The following is a 20957-nucleotide window of genomic DNA, read 5'->3' on the forward strand; positions in this document are numbered from 1 at the left end:
AGAGAGAGAGAGAGAGAGAGAGAGAGAGAGAGAGAGAGAGAGAGAGAAATGGAGGGTGAGAGAGATTCAGAAGGTGTGCTTGGATAATTGGAACCCACCATCGGTATTACATCATGCCTTAATGTGAGGTTTGCGTTTCTTAAACTCCTCATCTCTTTCTGTCCAGATAGTTTGTAACATTGTTGCTTCTATTTTTGCATGTTTTGATCTCTTCTGAAGTGTCTCAGATACCCTCAAATGACTACATCTTGATATACAATCCTACTCCATCCCTACCCTGACTCACTCCCCCCATCCATTCCCTTAGAATAATATACACCACTCCAGAGCCATATCATACGCATCTCATTTCACCACATGTAGATGGTAACATTTTTCCTTGTGATTAAAAAAATGTAGTTTCATCAATGTAGAGAGCTCCTGATTAAAAAAAAAAAGTCTACAAATATTGATCAACTCCTTTGCAGAATGGTATAATTATACGGAGTTCCCTGGAGCATGGAGATATTAAGTGACTTGCCCAGGGTTACACAGTCAGTATGGGTCAGGGAAGGGCTTGAACCAATGTTTTACTGACACCAGTACCAGCTATTTTTTCATTACAAGTGTGTTGCCTCTTGGATGATACAAGGCTAAATTAGCTTTCTTAGTACAGATTGCTCATTACTTTTTTCTTTTTTTTTGGTGCATTTGTGTACAAACGTCTGAGGCAGTTTTTTTTAACTGAATCTTTGCTCTGTTTTTGTCTCCTATGAACTGCTGATCCATCTCTTGCTGTCCTTATACATACATGCTAACTACTTTCTATGGTAGTTAGCTTGGTGGATTAAAATAGGCAATCTCCTCTTCCCATCCTCTCCCATTTAAATGTTTCCTACTTATTATAAGCTTCCTGCTTTTTAATGATTCCCATTATTTCAGAAACAAACCTCTGTATGTGGCTAGCCTAGGACCTGTGTATAGAGGCAGGTAAGTGGTAGCACCTGACTGCAGTGGGGAGAAAAGCACACTGTGACAGCAGGGTGCTTCCATTGCATTTGGAATGGACTTTTTGCATTTGCAGGTGGCATGTTTCCCAAGGAGACCCATTAATGGAATTTTTTTTTCTCAGTTCATCTTCAGAAAGTAGAATAAGGCTGGAGAAAAAGACTATAGATATTAGCAGCTGTAAATTTCAGGGATGACCATGCAATTTTTCAAGGATTTGTGATTTCATTCCCTTCACTGATGCAGATCACAATCATTCTATGCTTTAGATAATCATTTTGAGTTTCTGTAGCTGAACAAAAATTTATCACCAGGGAAGGAAATGGTGAAAAAAACCAGGGCATGGGAAAAGGGTAGCAGAAATAGAAGGCTAGGGGTAAATAGTAGAGGGAGGAAGAAAAGAACAAAAGGAAGCAGTGTTTACATTAATTCTCACATTATGAAAAGTGTGCAGATAAGTAAGTTTTGCAGTATACAAAAAAGCAAAATGCTTTAGAAAATGATGAATTAATGAAGCAAAAAATAAGAAGACAGTTATCTGGCACATTTTCCCAATTTGGTCTCTCTGAACATTGTGATCTAAAGCTGAGAAAGTAACACTAATGAAAAAAAAAGGTTTTGGGGAAATTTTTATCACAAAAATCAACGGTCTTTGAAGATAGGTATCAGAAGGTCAGAATGAATGAGAGCTTCTCTGGATGGGGGATGTATTAATACTAAGGTTTTGCTTAGGAACCAATATTAATATGAATTTTACATAACATTTCATAAACTATCTGGAAAAGGAAGTACAGAATGAAATTTCCACATTTAAAATTGTTTGTAGCCTCTTCTTGAGAGTGAAAATCTAGAGTGCTGGGGAATACTTTATAAAGATGACATGAGATTATGTGAATGGGCTGAAAAGTGCTGAAGAACTTCTCTGTGAGCAAATGGAAAGCAATACATTGAGGAGAAAAAAAGACCCAACTGTACTAATTAAATATGGCTCTGAGCTGTCTTTGAGTTTCAATATGGGAAAGGGTTCAGTTAGCCACTATATAGACCAAGACTTGAGGAGATCAGTACAATGTGTTGTTTTATTAAAAAAAAAGCCACCCAAATGTTAGTGTTATTAAGAAGTGTGTGGGTATTAGAAACCAGAGTGAAAACATTTTCCTTACTTGGTACAAATATCTGTGTCCACATCTGCAATATTGTTTGCCTCTAGTTGCCACCCTTCCAGAAAAATTACAGCCAGAGGAGAGGGGGAGAGCATTGGAGTAGAAGAACTTTAAGGTCCCTTCAAGTTACAAATCTCAGCCTTATGATCCCAAGGAAAAGAGAACAACAACTAACATCAGAGGGGTAGCTATATGAGAAATTCTTAAAAATTCAATTTCTTCAGTCTGAAAAGATAAAGGTTGGGCAGGGATGTGACCTACATTTATAAAAATCATCCAAAGTTAAGATTTTAATTCCCAGAAATATAGAATTGAACAGAACCCTTGAAGTCTTAGAGAGATATTATTGAAACTCTACTTTAATATAGTAGGTAGTTAATGTAATGGGCAGCTAGATAGTGAAATGGATAGCACACTGTGTGTGGGTCAGGAAAATCTGAGTTCAAATCTAGATTCTGACACTTATTAGCTGTCTGACCCTGGGGAAGTCCCTTCATCTCTGTTGGCCTCAGTTTTCTCATCTGTAAAATGGGGATAATAGTACATTCCTTTTGGAGTTTTTGTAAGGATAAAATGAGATATTTGTAAAGTGTTTTGCAAACCTTTAAGTACTATGTAAATACCAGGTTTATTATTAATTCTTGTTGTTATTGCTGTTGTTGGGCCACAAGAGATGGCACAGAGCCTCTTTTGGTAAATTTAGATAGGTTCAAGGAGGGTTTAGGCGAATACATGAATTTAATAGACAAATAATGGAATACAGGGAGTAAATTTGTGATAGATATCATACAGATATCACGTCTGTGGCCTGCCTATTCAGTGGAAGAGAGATTCACTTCTTACACATGTAGGATTTGTGGATCATCACCTACATGCTGCAGTTGCAATGTTATCCACAGAAGATCAACCATGCAATAGTAACCACAGAACCCACTATAGACAGCCACTTCCCAGCTTTCCAGAGAAGTTATTTATAGAGCAATGTGCCTAGTAATATAATGCCAGTGAGGTCATATCAGATTCATTCTGCTGGGAAAATTCTTCCTACAATAATGACCAACCTTATCCTTTTCCTGTGCAGTAAATATATGGGCTTCCTTTCAAGCTAGTGCTTTAGGTACCAGTTCAGGACCATCATGCCTTGACCTTTATGTTCATGGGAATATTTGAGTCCATAGTGGGATCTTTCTGGATTGTGAATTCTTACTTAAAACTAGGAGATATTCTTCAGTGGCCTGGATCTGAGCCTGTTATGAGAGGCAGTAACCACTGATGAGAACTGACTTTGGGTTATTTTGGATAGATTGATGCTTTAGAACAGGAGTTTGTAACCTAGGGTCCATGGACCCAAATTATAGGGAGTCCATAAACTTGGATGGGAAGAAAGTTACATCTTTATATCAATACAATTGGTTTCCTTTGTAATCCTATGTTTCACTATATATATTTAAAAACATTATTCTAAGGAATCCATAGGGTTTGCCAGCAGTAGAGAGAGGCCTGTAATGCAAAAAAGAGTCCCCACTTAAGAGTACAATAATAAGCTTCCATCTCTATCTAGAGGAAATATCTTCTACTGGAAGAAGCACAGGAACTTTAAATTTTCTAATCTTTTGAGGAGGATATTCAAATGGACAATCATACTATTAACTCTCCCTCAGGCTCCTTGTCAGAGGTCTTGATAGATTGGTGTTCTGACCCGATATGGTAATTTTCATCTTCTTTTGTTCATAGATAGCAAGCAGAATCAAAACTTCATAAAACAGTAGTACTTGAAGGAGCATATGGAATACTAAGTATCTACTTATGCCTTAATTAATATTGTTAAACTTTTTCAATTGTCCTGTGAACCTATAATTCACCATTCAAATATGAAGAACACTTAACAAATGGTTATTAGTGATTTGAATAGTAAGTACCATGATGTGCAGAACTGGCTAGAAATGTGTTACCACAATCAAGAAGCAGGGCAGCTGATCTGTGGTACGAATGATAGAAGCTATTGACAGCATCAGCTGCTCTCCCACTAAGAGACTTCTTGTAAGCAACTAATAAAAGCAGGTATAGACCAAACTTTGGAGCCAGTGTTTTCTAAATGAGGCCTAATTCTGAGGCTGTGGAGAAGATAAGTGTTTTGAAGGAGGATGAAGAAAAGAAATAACACTTGATTTTATTAGATCCATACAACTCTAGGCATGTTTTTGGATGTTTTTTCCCCTAAGTATCTCTATTTATGTTCTTTTTTTTATGTGTGTCCCTAGTGTATATCACAGGTTAATGGCTTGCACTATTAGCTTCTAGAGCTCTTAGTCATAGCATTCATCAAGTAACTAGGTGGTGATAACTGTGGCACTGGTCAGTGACAACTGACCTTAATTTCTTATTCCTGTCTTCTTTGTTAAATATACCTGTGAAAGAGGTCATGAGATTGTAAGAATCAGGGGTCATGGGACCTTTACAAATGGAATACACATCAATAAAACTTGAGATATCTTCTTTGATAAGAGATACTGTACTTGTTTCCTCACAAAATATAGTCAATTTGGCTCTAATCCATATAATACCTGACTAAGGAAAATGTAAAACTCTAGCAAAATGATTATTGCTGAATAGGATATGATCTTACTATAGAATTTAGACAATTAGTCTGTTTCACAGAAATGTACAGAACTCACCTCTAGTCAGACAGCTCATAAATATATAGTTCTGGTTGTGAAAAGACCAAGGGAGTATGTAGATGCTTAAACACAATCCAATATTGAAAATATAACATATTTCTTATTCATTTGTCTGTAACTGTTTAACTTAGTTGGTTAACAATACAGTGTTAACAAGGCCAAGATTAGTCTAAAAACACTTGGGAGTCACCTACCTCTTCATATTCTATGTCCAATCTGTCATAAAGTCATTGTGATTCTTCCTTCAAAATGTATTTTATGAAGCTGGGAGTAGTGATGCAGATCTGTAATCTCTGTTTCTGAGGAGGCTGAGATGAGTGAATTGCTTGACTTTGGTAGTTACTTTGCAGAAGAACTAAACTTGATCAGACATTTGTCACAAGTCTGACAATAATATGATGAGACCACTGGGCACAAGAGGCCACCATGCTGCTTTAGGAGGGGCAAGGAAGCCCATCTTGGAAATGGAAGAGGTCAAAGCTGTCATACCAATTAGCAGAGAGACTAACCATGCATGAGTAGACTCTGTTCTTCCATTCTGGGTGAAATATGGAAACTCAGTCTTAAAATCATCATCATCATCATCATCACCTATCACTAGCATTTCCTCTCCATTTTCATTCTCCCTCCTATAGTACAGGCTCTCATAATTTAATTGCCTGATTATTGTAATAGCTTCTTAGCTGACCTCCCTTCTTCTAGTTTCACTTGTTGACAGTTTATCCAACATATTATCTCTGACAGTCTAATATTCCAATATACTACTTTCATCATATCCATCTCCTGTCCAAAATCTATAATAGCTCTTGCTAGATACCACCTCAACTTCTTTGCCTTTCTGGGGACTCTGTGATCTGCTGCTATCCTGCTTCCACATTGAAAGTCAGTGTGGTGGAATGGAAAGAGCACTAGTCTTTGAGGCAGCAGATCTGCATTTAAATGTTCATACCATCATTCACTAAGCAGATAACACTGAGTAAATCATTAACTTTTCCAAACTTCAGTTTTCTCATCTCTGAAATGGGAATGATAATACTTGTGCCACTTTCTTTATGGGGCTGTTGTGAGGAAAATACTTGGACAACTAAAAAATGTTACATAAATGTGGTATTTATTTAGCAACTTTATGAAATAGTCACTAATTTAGACATTCAACTTAAATTCAGGGTACTCGACTCATTGTCTTATGACTACACCATGTTAATTCTGACCTCCTGCCTTCCCTAATGTTACTCCCTTTTTCTGAAATGTCCTCCTCTCCTCTACCTGTCTAAATTTTACCAGTCTTTCAAGGCTGAGTTTAAGTCCCACCTTCTCCATGGAGCTTTTGCTAATTACCCTAACCTTGATTGTTCTCTTCCTCTGGCCTTCTACAGCCTTGAGAATCTATACTGCAAAAATGTACAACTTAATGATATACTTGAATAAATGCCATAGTGACTTTTTGTGTATTAATGTTCTTTTCCCAACTAAGCTGCAAACTATAGGAGGGCAAGATTTGTGTCACATACTTTTCTTGCCTCATTAGATAGCAAAGTTCTAAGTAAGATGTTCTATCAGTACTCATCAATGTTTTTTTGGCCTGTTTGCATCCCTCTACTCACTGGTTAGAGAGGAAGTCCTAATCTTGGCTGGCCATCTGGCCAAGGAATGCTTTTGATCCAGGAATAACAGGAACAAGATTATGGATGGTTTACCAAATCTATCCCCTACTACTGGGAGCATCTACTCAAACTTAAGCATTACTGAGGTAGGGTCAGTAACACCATCTTCACATACAAAGAATAAACTGTTATGAATAGCAAAGAACTTGATTGGGCTAGAGAATCTGGGGCCTTGAGGCCAAATGTGGTCTTCTGAGTCCTTGGGTATAGCCTTTTGACTGAGTTCAAGTTTTACAGAACAAATCCTTTTATTAAGGGCATTTGTTCTGTGAAGTTTGGATTCAGTCAAAGATCCACACTTGAGGACCTAGAGGGACACATGTGGCCCTCCAGGCTGCAGATTCCCTACCCTTGGGCTTAGGTATTTCAGGCGACAAAGAACTGTCTCTGATGCACTGATATCAAGTCTTTTATCTTTCCCAAAAGGTAAAAAAGATAGTTTCTTACCAAACTCTTAGTATAAATAAAGTAATTGGCCTTCTTATCCATTTGTCAAGTAATACAACAACAACAACAACAATAATAATAGTTAATACTTATATGGCATTTTAATATATTTTAAAGTATTTATTCATTTTATAATTCTTTTTTAAAAATTTAGCTCCAAATTCTCTCCCTTCTTCCCATCTCTCCCTTACCCATTAAGAAGACAAGGAATATGATATCAAGTATACATGTGAAGTCATTCATAACATATTTCTATATTAGCCATGTTACAAGAAAAAAAAGAAAGAAAAGACAGACAGAAAGAAAACGAAAGTGTCTCAAATCCATACCCAGAGTTCATCAGAGATCTCTCTGCAAGTAGATACTATTTTTCCTTGTCTTGGATCACTGTATTGACCAGAGTAACTCTGTCTTTCACAGCAGATCCTCATTACAATATTGCTGTTACTCTGTACAGTATTCTCCTATTTCTGTTCACTTCGCTTAGAATTAGTTCATATGCCTTGCCAGGTTTTTCAGAAAGTACCTCCCTTGTCATTTCTTTTGACACATAGTATTCCATCACAATCACACACCACAACTTTTTCAGTCATTCCCCAAATGATAGGTATCCCCTCAATTTCCAATTCTTTGCCACTACAAAAAGAACTGCTATATTGTACTTATAGATACTTTTCCCTTTTTAAAAATCTTTTGGCATAGACTTAGTAGTGGTATTGCTGGGTCAAAAATTATACAGAGTTTATACAATCCTTTGGGCATAGTTCCAAATTGTTCTCCAGAGTGGTCGGACTTGTTCATAACTTTACCAGCAGTGTATTAGTGTCTCAGTTTTCCCACATTCCCTTCAGTTTCTGTCATTTTCCTTTTCTGTCATGTTAGCCAATCTGATGGGTGTGAGGTTGTTTTAATTTGCATTTCTCTAATCAATAGTGATTCAGAGGATTTTTTCACGTGACTATTGATAACTTTGATTTCATATCATACCCCATGATTATCCTCCTCCCTTGTTTGGTCATAAACTTTTCCCTTTTGTGTAGATCTGACAGGTAAAGTTTCCCATGCTCCCCTAATTTACTTATGATATAACCCTTCATGTGCATTTTAACGTTTTCAAAGACCTTTTTTGCATATTATCTCCTTTGATCCTCACAACAACTCTGGGAGATAGGTGCTATTATTAGCATTTTACAGATGAGAAAACTGGGCCTCGGGGGTATACAGTTGATCAGTATAGGAAGCAGGATACAAACTTTGATCTTCCTGACCCCCAGTCCATCAACTACACCCAAATAGCATGGAAAGTCCCATTTAATTATCTTAAGGAAATAAAGTAGAATTCTAGGATCATAGATTTAGAGATAGTGAGGACCTCAGAGACCATATAATGTAACTTTCTCATTCTTATAGATGAGGAAACTTTGTCCCAAAGAGGTTAATTGTGATGAGGTGATCTAGGTAACAAGGGTCAAAGGAAGACTTTTAACCTAGATCCTTTGAATTCAAAACCAATATTCCTGTAGCACACACAGTACATGCCGAAGAAACGAATGAATCATTCTAGGGCTTTTCTCATGAATAAGCTCCAGTGGTGTGTCAAGGGAAAAGCATTGAACTAGATGTTAGACTACCAGGTTTCATGCTTGCATTGATCACTAACTTGCTGTGTGACCTTGAGCAAATCATTAAACATCTCTATGTTAGTTTCTCCATCTGTAACACTGGGATAATAATTCCATTCAAACATACCTTTCATAGTTGTTATGAGAACTAAGTGAGATAATGGATATGAGAACTCTGTAAAGCACAAAGTCCTCAGCAATGGGAAAGTATTATTATTGTCTCCAAGTCATTGAAAACAATCCAATGTGATATAAGGAAAAAAAAAACTTTGTTTTTCACAGTCCTTTGGGACTGTAACATGGATATAAAAATACAAATTTCTATTGATATATTGTATATATGTATATGTCAGTTGACACAACTTACATATTACCAGAATGTTCACATAAATGCCTTGTCATTAAAAAATGTTAACATTAAGTTCTCAAATAGCAGAATGAATCCAAGCCTTCATCTGAGGAAAGAAGTGGTGAGGTTTGTTGATTGCTACCACAAAAGGATGCAGTCCCAGGCTATTCCTTTAATGAGACAAATTATTGTGGGCTATGTCCCACATTCCACTTCACAGCATTTTCCTTGTTCTATGTAAACTTACCATACCCCCTACTCCAAACCTCAAGATTTGGGACCTATTGATACCAGAATCAGACCATATTATATTGCCTTGCCCATGGATCTATTACTTTTGTATTTCTAGATTTTGGTATTAAGTTATTCTTATAGTACTTAGGGCTCCTTCTCTTGTGGAGGCCCCGCGATAAGCTATTCAAGTTCAGCATCCTGTATGAGTCAATACCCAATAGGAAACAATGTATTAGCCCTCAACTATATACATATATTTACATGTATATGTATATGTATGTGTGTGTGTGTGTACACACATACATTACCATCCTGAGAAGTCAAATCAACAAGCATTTGTTTTTAGCACATGGTGAGTACCAGGCACTGTGCCAAGCAGTAGGGATACAAAGAAATAAAAAAAAAAACTCCATCTCTTCCATAAAGGGGTTCACATTCTAATGGGGATGATAGCTTGTAGATAATCACAGACTCACAAGACATTTTCAGTATATCTCACATTGAAGACACTGATGGATATGGAGACTGGAAAAAGTCTTCCGCAAAAAAGTAGGATTACATCTGGGTCTTTAATGAGGCTGGGGTATCTGGGAGGCAGCATTTGGTTCAATGGAATGAGGGGTATGACCAAAACACTGACTCTATTTCTATATCACAAAAGAGCCAATTACAGCCAGTTAAGTAAACTCTATTGCCTGGGTCAGCAACTGCAGGTTTGATGGAATTTATGCAGAATTGTCAAAAGTAGCTTATCTAACCTTCAAAATTTAATTTCAGGAAAGTATACAATCTGATCTGAAAAATGAATGAGCAACAGATGCTATATAGGGCAGGGTCAAAACAGAATGTATGAATAGTCCTCAGTTTTGATGAATCTCGGTGACCCCTGTTGGTTATTAATTTTGGTTCAAATGCCTTTCATTTTCAACTTTTGTTCTTACCTCTACTTTAAATTGGTCTTAGAATGCTTGGAGGATAAGAGTTAATGTAGGTGGAGAAGGCATGAACTTCCCTATGCCCCTAGGAACACATAGCCCCTCCTCATCTTCCATTACTTTAAAAATGTTTCCTTAAAAATAGTGAACTTGCTTATTTGAAATATCACCAGAGCTGGAACAATATGTATTTAGCAGGTTGCCAAATCTAGGCATCCAAGGGATTTCCTTTGTAATAAGAGGCTCCATAAAAGTGTGTTGTACAACAAGGGTGTCAGACTCAAAAAGAAGTGGGAGCCACCCATCCATACATAAGGATATCTGCAGGTGACATATTGATTTAGTTTTAAAATAGAATATTTATGTTTTGTTACTTTTGCATTTTGTTAAATATTTCCCAATTACCGTTTAATCTGTATTGAACCACACTTGGGAGTGTTGTGAGGCACATGTATTGGAAACCTCTTCTTTATATTCTCTCAGGCTTTCTCAGAAATGGGATAGCTGATTTTCTGCTAATAACCTTACTTGGATAGCCCCCCAAAATGTCTCTCAAACTTTTTCCGGCGCCTTGGGAAATTGACCATCTCCAGGGCTTCAGTGCTGTCTTAAGCTAAAAACAGTCCAAAAAAGTTTCTCACTATCCGCTTAGACAGAGTGTGTGTTATCCGGCATATCCTTTGTATTTTGGAAACCTGGAGATGGTAGGGTTTAAGTGTTAAGGAATATTCTGCAAATTTATGCACAAGAGGTATTTCAGTAACTAAGCCCTACCTAGCCCAGACACCATTCACCCTAGGCTGCATGGATCTAATTGAAGCTGCCTTCTCACCTGAAACAGAAATTACCAAGAACTTTTTTTCTACTGATTATACATGGAATGGAAAGTCATTACAACAAACCTACCTCTGTACATCAGAAGAAAAAAAAATCAAGGATATTTTGGGGAGGGAGGATAATTACATAAATATAAATGCTTATTTTCTTTAGTCCTCTTTGAGAGGAATTGGTAAGCCATCAAAAAGGAATTAAGACAATTTCCTCTTGTATATGAGACTTTTTAAAAAATATATTTACAAATATAGAATTCACCAACATCCAATATAAAAGCATACACATGTATACATACATACATGCACACCTATATACATGCATGCATATATATATATACATACATGTATGCACACATGAGAGAAGCAGCATGGTATAGAAAGATTGTTGGAGTCAGATTATCTGAGTTCAAATTCTGACTCCATAGTTTAATATATATGTGACCATGGACAAGTCACTTAACCTTTTTTCTGTACCTGTTTCCTTATTTTTTGAGCCTATGAGCTTCCTAAGAATGAAAATTTAGGTCCTGAAGTACCTACTCATTAACTTAATATTCATACTGAGTCAAGATTTAGTGATCAGGCAGCAGGGCATAGGAAAAATCATAAAAGCAAGTTAGAAGTGGCAAGCAAACTCTAGTAGAAGGTATGTTCTCAGAAGTGAGCAGGGCTGGAAGGCAAACGACTACAGTATAACAATTCCTATCTAACTCTGTAATGAAGAATTGATTACTTTCTCCAGGAGCTATCAGAAGAAGAAAATATCAGCCAGGCTGGAGGCAAATGGAAATCCACAATCTTCAATCACTTTCCAGAGGGTGACTTGTTCTGGAAACAAGGGCAGTTGTAGGACTAGACCCTATAGTTTGATAAAAGGCTGCATGCATGGAGATAGCCATAAAGTCGAAGGAGCATTAGACTTGGAATTAGAAAATCCAGGGTTCTGTGTCTTCCTCTTAATAGCTGTATGATCTTGGGCAAACAATTTTTTCAAACCTAAGTTTCATCATCTATAAATAGGGTCATTTATAGGAGTATGAGTAGTACAATAAAGAGAGCCCTGGGGCTGGAGTCAGAGAACCTGCCTCCAAATCCTCCTTTTAATGCTTACTAGCTGTGTGACCTTGGGCAAAACCTCCTTGGACCTCAGTACTCTCATATGTAAAATGACAGGGGCTGGACTAGATGAATTCTGAAGTCATGTTCAGCTGCAGTTTTATGATCTTGTGATCCCTAACTTGTCATGAAATAGTGACTCAAAGCCAAATCTTACTAACAATTTCTCATCATAGTTGGCTCTTCTGGTATTCACATTGTGCTGAAGAAAGCTAATGTGATAAATTAATTCATTCCAAGTAGTTAATGGCTGATAATTGTTTAATGTCATTCGTAGCATGGGTCAGGAGAGACCTGTGTTTGAACCCCATATCCAACACTAGCTTGTGCTTGTGGATAAGTTACATTAATTATCTAAACTCAGTTTTTCTTACTTATAAAATGGGACCAATTATTTTATACTGCCTATCTCACAGAGCTATGAAGAAAATGATTTGTAAACCTTAAAGCATTATAGGAATACATGCATCCTAAGTAAAATATTTACATTTTAAGAAGGGATTTGGATGCCTTATACAAAGGAGGAAATGATGGTAGGAATTGAAGGCACTGTGGAAAACTTGAAGAGGGTAGGTATTTTGGGACAGAGTAGTCCTTTGGGCACCCCTTATATTAGTGTTAGCTGTCTATTCAGCCTAAGCATAAGGCCAGCCCTGACAATAGGTATCAAACTACGAATCAATGAAAACACTTGGCTGCTATATTATTATGTAGTCAACTCTGAATTATTCAAATAATTGGAGGTTTACTTGTGGGTCATCAGGGCATCTCACTTTTCTTCCTACCCTTTGTGCTTTCTGCTATTTCTGTTATCACACTGTTCATTAGGTTTTGGTAAGATAGAAGAAACACCTATCTGTCTTCCTGTTGGCAATTCTGGTAAATGAAGATTAAATCTAATGGACAAAATGAGCTTATTACAAGGTTCCATTCATTCTTTCAGGCCCAGATGGTCTCCCCTCCTCCTTGCAGTATTCCTTGATTATCCCAGCTTCTACTGATTTTTCATTTGTCTAAAGGCTCATCCTACTTGTAGTCTACACTGGGCAGCTTAGCCATTAGTAGTCCTCTAATTGTTCACACGAATTCAGCTTCTTTCTCTAGCTAGACTATAAACTCAACTCTTGAGAGCAGTGGCTATCTTCTTTTGTATCCTCCACAACCATTAGCACAGCTGGCCTTAATGCTTAGGCTGAATAGGCAATTATTCATGTAGTATAATCTGAGATTCCCCCAAAAGACTCCTTGTCCAAAAATATCTACCCTGTAGGGATTCAATATGTCAAGAATTACAAAGACAGCCAATAATGTTAGAGTAGAAGGGACGTAAGAGATAATTTAGCCCAAATCTCTCATTTTACAGGGAAGGAAACTGTGGTCAAAGAAGTTGTAAATTGCCCGCGGTCACACAGCTAGTCAGTGTTAGTACTAGGATTAAAAACCAGTCTCCTGACTCCTGGTCCAAGGTCTTCTCTGCTATACCACTAATTTATTAATTGATCCATTCTATAATTGAGAGTACCCTGTACCAGAAAATAAAATCTTCTTTTAGAAAGAAAATAAGCCTGATGGAAATGAGATGTGGAATAGAAAGGAGAAAAGGCCTGATAGTGTATAAAGTCTATAGCATTTATATTAGAGGCTCCCATGACACAAAGGGTACAGGCACTGGTGGGGAAAATTTTCTCACTTCTCTTAGTTCATGTACTCTCACAAAGGAAATCTAGAAATGTCTATGCCTGGTACCCCCCAGTATATGACTGACTATCCACTGCATTATTATTATTTTGCATTATTATAGATGAAAATTTTATGTATAAAAACAAAACAGAGGTCCTAAAATGAATGGGCATTTATTAGTGGCAAATGCACATATGCATTCCCAGAACAATTTCTGTTCCCAAATATAAGGGCTCTTGGTAAGACATATGTGGTGTCTATACCTTTGTTTTCTGCTCTTTGAAGTGGTAGGGTGCAGGGTAGGAGGAAGAGTGAGGAGAAGGTGAGGCTTTCTCTTGTCCTACCTCCCTTCTGCCACATAGCTTTTCTCTCCACACCAGGACAGCTTCAGCCACATAAATTCGGAGACAAAGCAAAAAAAAAATCTCAAATGCTGTGTGTCTTGGTGCCAAATATGCCATGCAAGATGAGTATGGAAATTCCAGAGTTTGCTTTTTCTTACTCATGCATTTCTCTGACTTTTCCTTTGTTTCTTCCCTTTCTTGCATCCTGTTTCCACTGGTTACTAGCATAATTCTATAACCTGCTTGACCTCAAGCTGCTTCAATTTTCACCAGAGTTACTAGTGGTATCTAAGTTGCCAAATGCAGTAGTTTTTTTTTTCCCCCTCAGTCCTCATCATTCCTGGTCTCTCCATTGCAGCTGCCTCTCTCTTCCCTGAGTTTTCTTGATATCACTCTCTCTTGGTTTTCTTCCTTCCTATTTGAATGGTCCTTAATTCTCTTGATTGTGGTGTGTGGGGAGTTCCAGGAGGACTTCCTCCACCTTTGGTGTTCATCTGTACCCAACTCTTCTCTGTGGCTCCAAGAAACTCTAGTATGTGCAGTGGCCACACTCTGGTAAACCTTCTTGGCAAATGGGTTAAGCCAGGTTGAGGGTAACTGACAGGCCTCAAACCCATTGTTGAGTCAGGAGGATGTCTACTCCAAGCATGTGAAGACTTCCCCCAGTGGAATGGGAGGAGAACAATTTGTTCCGACAGCCCTGAAGACTACTGAAGTTGGCTCTGTGGAATGCCTAAGCTCTAAAGCTTGGTCAGGCCTTGAAGATGCCAAGTCATCCACTGCATCACCAGTCATCTTGACTTTTGTCTTGCCACTGGATTTTGATGACTCTGGAAGAGAGAGTGAGGCTGATAACTTTGTCCAACTCTGCCTCCCTTAAACCCAATTAATGCATAAGTCAAGACATCAGCTGTGATGTCATTGGTCCTCTTTGAAAATAAAGGACAAATAAGTCTCATTTGCAGGATCATCATCTACATACCACCACCTAAATGTGGTTGTAGTCCAAGGCTCTTTCCTAGGTCCTCTTCTTTGTTCTCTATATACCCTCTTTCTCCAATCTCACCAGCTCCCCTGAGTTCAATCATCATATCTATGCAGATGTCTCCCAGATTTATATATCTAGCACTAATATATGTCTCTTCTGTGCTCCAATAAAGCATCCCCAACTACCTGCCAGCTGGATATCTCTACCAGTATTTTCCATAAGCACCTCAAACTCCACATGTCCAAAACAACTAATTAACTTTACGTAGAAACCTTCCTTCTTTCTAACTTCCCTATTTCTGTTGAGGGTAACACTGTCCCTTCAGTGATGTATGTTTTAAAATGGCAAAGTCATTCTTATCTAAACCCTGTCTTTCCTAATTCCAATCAGTTGCTCAGCTTTGTTTTTGTTTTTGTTTTTGCTACCTCCGTAATATCTCTCTGATCTGTAACATTTCTTTTACTCATAGCAGCTACTCTACTTGAGACCCTTACCACTTCTCACCTGGACTACTGCAGTATCCTTTTAATAAGTTCCTCTTCTCCAATCTATATTCCTCCCAGCTATTGAATTGACATTTCTTAAGCACATGTTTGATCATGTTACTCTCCTGCTTTAGAAGATCCTCTGACTCTTCTAAAGCCATTGTATTTTTTGGTTTATTGTACAGTGATATTTCTAAAAGCTATTTTCTTCCCTATTGCCCATATATGGCATTCAGCCAGCTATTTCCATGTCATTGAATAATGAACCCCAATCCCTGATATGTGCTACTCCCTCCTCACCTCCACCATGAAGCATGCCTAGTTTCCTCTAGGGCTCAGCTCAACAGCCATCCTACAAGAAGCCTATGTTTATCACCCTAGCTATTAGTGTTCTCCCCACACCCAGAAAAGACTATTTATTTTCTATATTTTTCTAATTTTTTATTTGTAAATGTGTTATTTACCACCAATAGAATGTAAACTCCTTAAGGGCAGAGTTTTTGTTTTTTTTTTCATTTTTGTCTTTGTGTCCTCAATGTTTAGTTCAAAGCCTGGCATATAGTAAACCCTTAATAACGATTGTAGACTGGGTGAATTAGTTCTCCTAAAACACCTGTGGGAAAAGGAGATTTTTTTTAAAAAAACAAAACAAGATCTCAGCAGCTTTACAAATGCAAATACCTTTTAGGGAGGAAGGGAAGAGAGTGAAAGAGAAAGTGATTCTGAATCAGACTTTTACTTCATAAAAGAAGTCTTCCTCCAAACTCTAACCATATGACCCTGGAGCAATGCTTAAGTATTACAAGCTACCCAGCTTCCTGGAAGCAGGCTTGAAAAATCTATAAAAAGTGCTTTCCTTTTGACCAGTTTAGACAATTACATTTCATAGCCCAATTTTCATCCATTGTGAATGTAGGGTCCTTGCCCAAGCATTAGTGCTTGACTGTCTGAGCAAACAAGTCCCATTAGCTGCTGCTGGCAGGCTAATTCCAGACCTCAGTAAAGGTTTTCTGGTACATAAATATTCCCTGGTACTCAAGGTAAGGAATATAGTACCTTGCTACTGGGATCTTGCTTTGTGTTCTGTGTAGAACTTCTGGTTTTTATTGGGGGGGGGGCACAAAATAGGGCACAAAGAATCAACTTATGCCCTCTGAAAACATTTTTACCCAAGTGTAGGTAGCCAGTAACACAATCTCTTTCTTGCCTAGAAGTGGGCTACATAAAATAGTGAATAATTTAGTAAGAATCATGCTACTAAAATAATAAATTTATTCTAAAATCCTCTCTCTTCCTAAAGATTTTTGATTTTGAATGATCAGTGGGATACAATGCCATTTTTTTCCTATTTGATTGGAGTGAAAAATGACTGGAGAATGAAGTCAAAGGCATATGGGTTGGAGGCCTATGAAAAAGACAGATATATTATTCATTGCTAATGTATGGACTTCTAACTCAAGGCAAAGTTTTGGGGAAAGGAACTGTGAAATAAAGGATATATGGCTATGAAAGGGACGTGAGAGGGATCTATGGAAAACCCACCTGCTTCAAGGTACTGTTCTGCCTAGAAAACTTATAAGTAGTATAGGAGGGACCTGTCTCCCCATTTCTCAGAGAGGGATGCTAAAATGCAGGGATATAAATAGACTTTCCAAATGCTCCAGAACAAGTCTTTGGCAGAGCTGAAACAAAGTCAAAATCAACTAATTTGTAGTAGAAAAATTTCATGAAAGACATCTTCAGTTACCTTTGAAATTCTAAAATAATGTTTGAGGTACCAATGTATACTCCAAACCAAGGAATAAAAATCAACCAACCAATCAATTATTAGAGAAGCATAGTGGATTAATTACTGGATTGGATTTTAGTCCTGCCTCAGACACATATTGTCTATGCTATCCTGGCCAAGTCACTTAACCTCTGTGAGCCTCAGTCTCTTCTTCCGTAAAATGGGGGTAAAAATGCTACCTCTTTCATAGAGACTGTTATGAATATCAAATTATATGTAATATATTCAAAATATTTTGTAAACCCTAAAGTGCTAAATGCCATTTATTATTGTTATCATTAATAATAAACAAATATTGAGTACTCAATGTTCCCGGCATCTGATAAAGAAATGGGTACCCAGAATTATAAGACACACATTCATCAAATATTAACTGAACATCCATGTGTAAAGTACTGTGCTAGGTATTAAAGGGGATACAATTTTATATATATACACATATATATGTATATATATGTGTGTATATGTATATATGTATATATACATATATATGATACAAGACACATTCTCTGCCCTCATGACGCTTAAAATCTACTACTGTTCCTGTTCTTTATTGTCTCACACTAGACTAAGTTCCATGAGGGCAGGAACTTTATTTAAGTTTTGCATCGCATTTGGACATCTCCCCCAAATCCTAGCACAATGCTCTGCATATATTAGGTACTAAGCAAATATTTTAGTCTGCTGGACATTTCAAATTCACCATATCTGAAACAGGACTTATTTTTTCCCCAAACCCAATTCTTTTACAAATTGCCTTGTTTCTCTTGAGAACTCCCACTATCTTCCTAGGCATCTGGATCATCCCTGTCTCTTCTCTTACTCCTCCCCTATATCCACTGAATTTCCAAGTCTTTTTTTCCCCTTTGCTTCCATATCAATATGTCTCACATATATCCTTTTCTTTCCATGTATCATAACTACCTCAATTCAGATTCTCATCCCCTGTTGCCTGTATAATTACAGTAGCATCTGAATTGGTCTACTTATTCCAGTCCACCAACCACTCTCCATAACTCTGAATTTTTTTGATATTACTAAACTTCACATCTTTCCATCTCTCTCTCCTAAACTTATTGTCCATCCACCACACATTCAAGTGACTCCATGGCTCCTCATTATCCCAGAGTATTTCCTTTGCTCTGGCCTCACTTTCCTTCCTTCCAAATCTTATTCCTATGCTTTCTAATCTTTTCCTAACCTTCTCAATTTTATCTTGTCTTCTATTTTAGGCACCTTGTCCCTTTTCCTAGAGATGTTCATGTCTTTCCAAACACCCACCCTAGATTAATACTAGTATATGACATCGCTGCATACTGCTGGAGGAAGTCATACAACTATGCCAACTTTATTTTTATTTTTAACAAAATTTCTGTCATGCAATCTCAGCTGGGCCATGACTTGTATGCCATTCCTTTTATGCTTCTCAAATTGAATCCCTATACCACTCCTCCTGGCACCTGCTTCAAATATTTTGTTCTCTCCTCACGCCATTATACTAGCCCTACTCCCACCCTTTGGGTAGCTAGATGGTTCAGTGGATAGAGCTTATACTTACAAGTCAATTAAGAATATTTATCCAGTTACTCTTTGGTGTGCGTGTGTGTGTGTGTGTGTGTGTGTGTGTGTGTTTGTGTATATGCCGGCATGTGCGCGTGCATATAAGTGGAAAGTGCTAGTATACTAGGTGACTCAGTGGATAGAGTGATGGGCCTGAAGTCAGGAAGACTCATTTTCCTGAGTTCAAATATGGCCTCAGACACTTACTAGCTATGTTACCCTGGACAAGTCACTTAACCCTGTTTACCTCAGTTTCCTCTTCTGTAAAATGAACTGGAGAAGGAAATGGCAAACCACTCTAGTATCTTTGCCACAAAAATACCAAATGGGATTATGAAGAGTCACACATGATTAAAATGACTGAACAATAATACTCAAACCCTTATAGCAGAAGACTGACTCATGTCACTGGGGGAAAAAATGGATACCCTCCATTATGATTTACATCTCTCCCTACTTCTACACACAGTATTCTCTCAACATTGCATAATACCTTCTCATTTGCTTTGGTCTTGGAGGATAAAGTGGCCCTTTTCTTTGTAAATGCTAATGCTGCTAATTGTGCCCTGGATTCCATTCTCTCTGAGTGTTTGCCACTTTGATTATCTTTCTCCTTGATTTTTCTAACAAGTCACTACATCCTTACAAAAACTTTTACCTTATATTATTATGCCCTCCAAGTATTATCCTATATCTTTCTTCCCTTTCTCAAGCAGACTCCTAGAAAATTTTCCCTATGCTCATTTCATTTACTTTCTCATTTCTCAAATACTTTTCAACTCCTTGCACACATTCTGGTTTCCATTTTCATCACTGACCTGAAGCTGCTTTTTCCCCAACATTACTAATGATCTTTTCATTGCCAAATCAAGTGACCTTTTCTTGATTCTTATCCTTCTTCACCTCTCATCAGCTTTTGCCACTGTTAACCACCCCTTTCTCCTAATACTCTCCTTCCTGGATATTCATGAAACTACTTTCTATTTTCTTATTATGAATGTGGCCAATTTCTTTCATTCTCCTTGCAGATCCATCGCTTTATCCCATGCTTTACGCATGATTATACTCCAAGGCTCCATCTTGAGTCATCTTTTCTCTCTATACCTTTTCTCTGTCTTCTCATCAGTTTCCATGAGTTCAATATTAGCTCTATGAAGATGGTTCCCAGACTCTGTATCTAATAGCTTTGCTGACCTCCAGTATAGTAGCACCAACTCCTAAATACCCCTAAACTCCTTTGTATTTATTTTACATACATTTTGTATTTGTTAATTTGTGTCAGTGTTATCTGATCCCACCTAACTGTGTAAAGTAGTGTAAAGTCCTTGAGAGCACAGAATACTTTGTTTCTGTTTCCGTTTCTCCAGTGCCTAGCACAGTGCTTTCACATAGTAAGTGCTAGATAACAGCTTCTTGAATTGAATTGGTTGGTGATATAAGATTGAACTATGAGGGAAAATTAGAAACCAGTACAAAACTCTTTGTGATTCTGACTATGAATTCTAAGAACCTCAGAAAAAAGCAGGGATTACTCTGGACTCCAGTATGTAGAGAGAAGATATTCTGGAGGAAGGGAGATGATTTGTCTATCACACAAAAAAGTAAAATCAGGCACATCCAACTCCTGCCTTCTAACTTTGCTGCCATTTCCCAGTCCAAGAACAAAATGGAATCTCATTAGAATAAACATAATTCTTCATCCATGAAGGGCAATTAAACTTTGGTGGCAGATGAAAAAAGAACTTAATGAACTTGGAGGTGTTTAAAAAGTCATAAAAGAACATTTTCCATTCCCCCTTCACAGGTGAGCTCTTTCCCAGCCCACAAACCAGTTACACATTTACAAGGCTGATTATCAGCTACCAGATAGGAACTGACAAAGATAAGACAGTACTCGGTCAGTTTGAACTTTTACTTCCTGTCCCTTATCCAGATCTTTACTGGGTGATTTTTTTTTTGGAAGGGAAGGGGAAAATGCTTTCTCTATTTCATTCTCTGTTTCTGTATCTCTGTTTCTGTATCTCTGTTTCTGTCTCTCTCTCTCTCTCTCTCTCTCTCTCTCTCTCTCTCTCTCTCTCTCTCT

The sequence above is a fragment of the Vombatus ursinus genome, unplaced genomic scaffold, assembly GCF_900497805.2.
Source record: "Vombatus ursinus unplaced genomic scaffold, bare-nosed wombat genome assembly UNPS02014852.1, whole genome shotgun sequence".
Lineage (NCBI taxonomy): Eukaryota > Metazoa > Chordata > Mammalia > Diprotodontia > Vombatidae > Vombatus > Vombatus ursinus.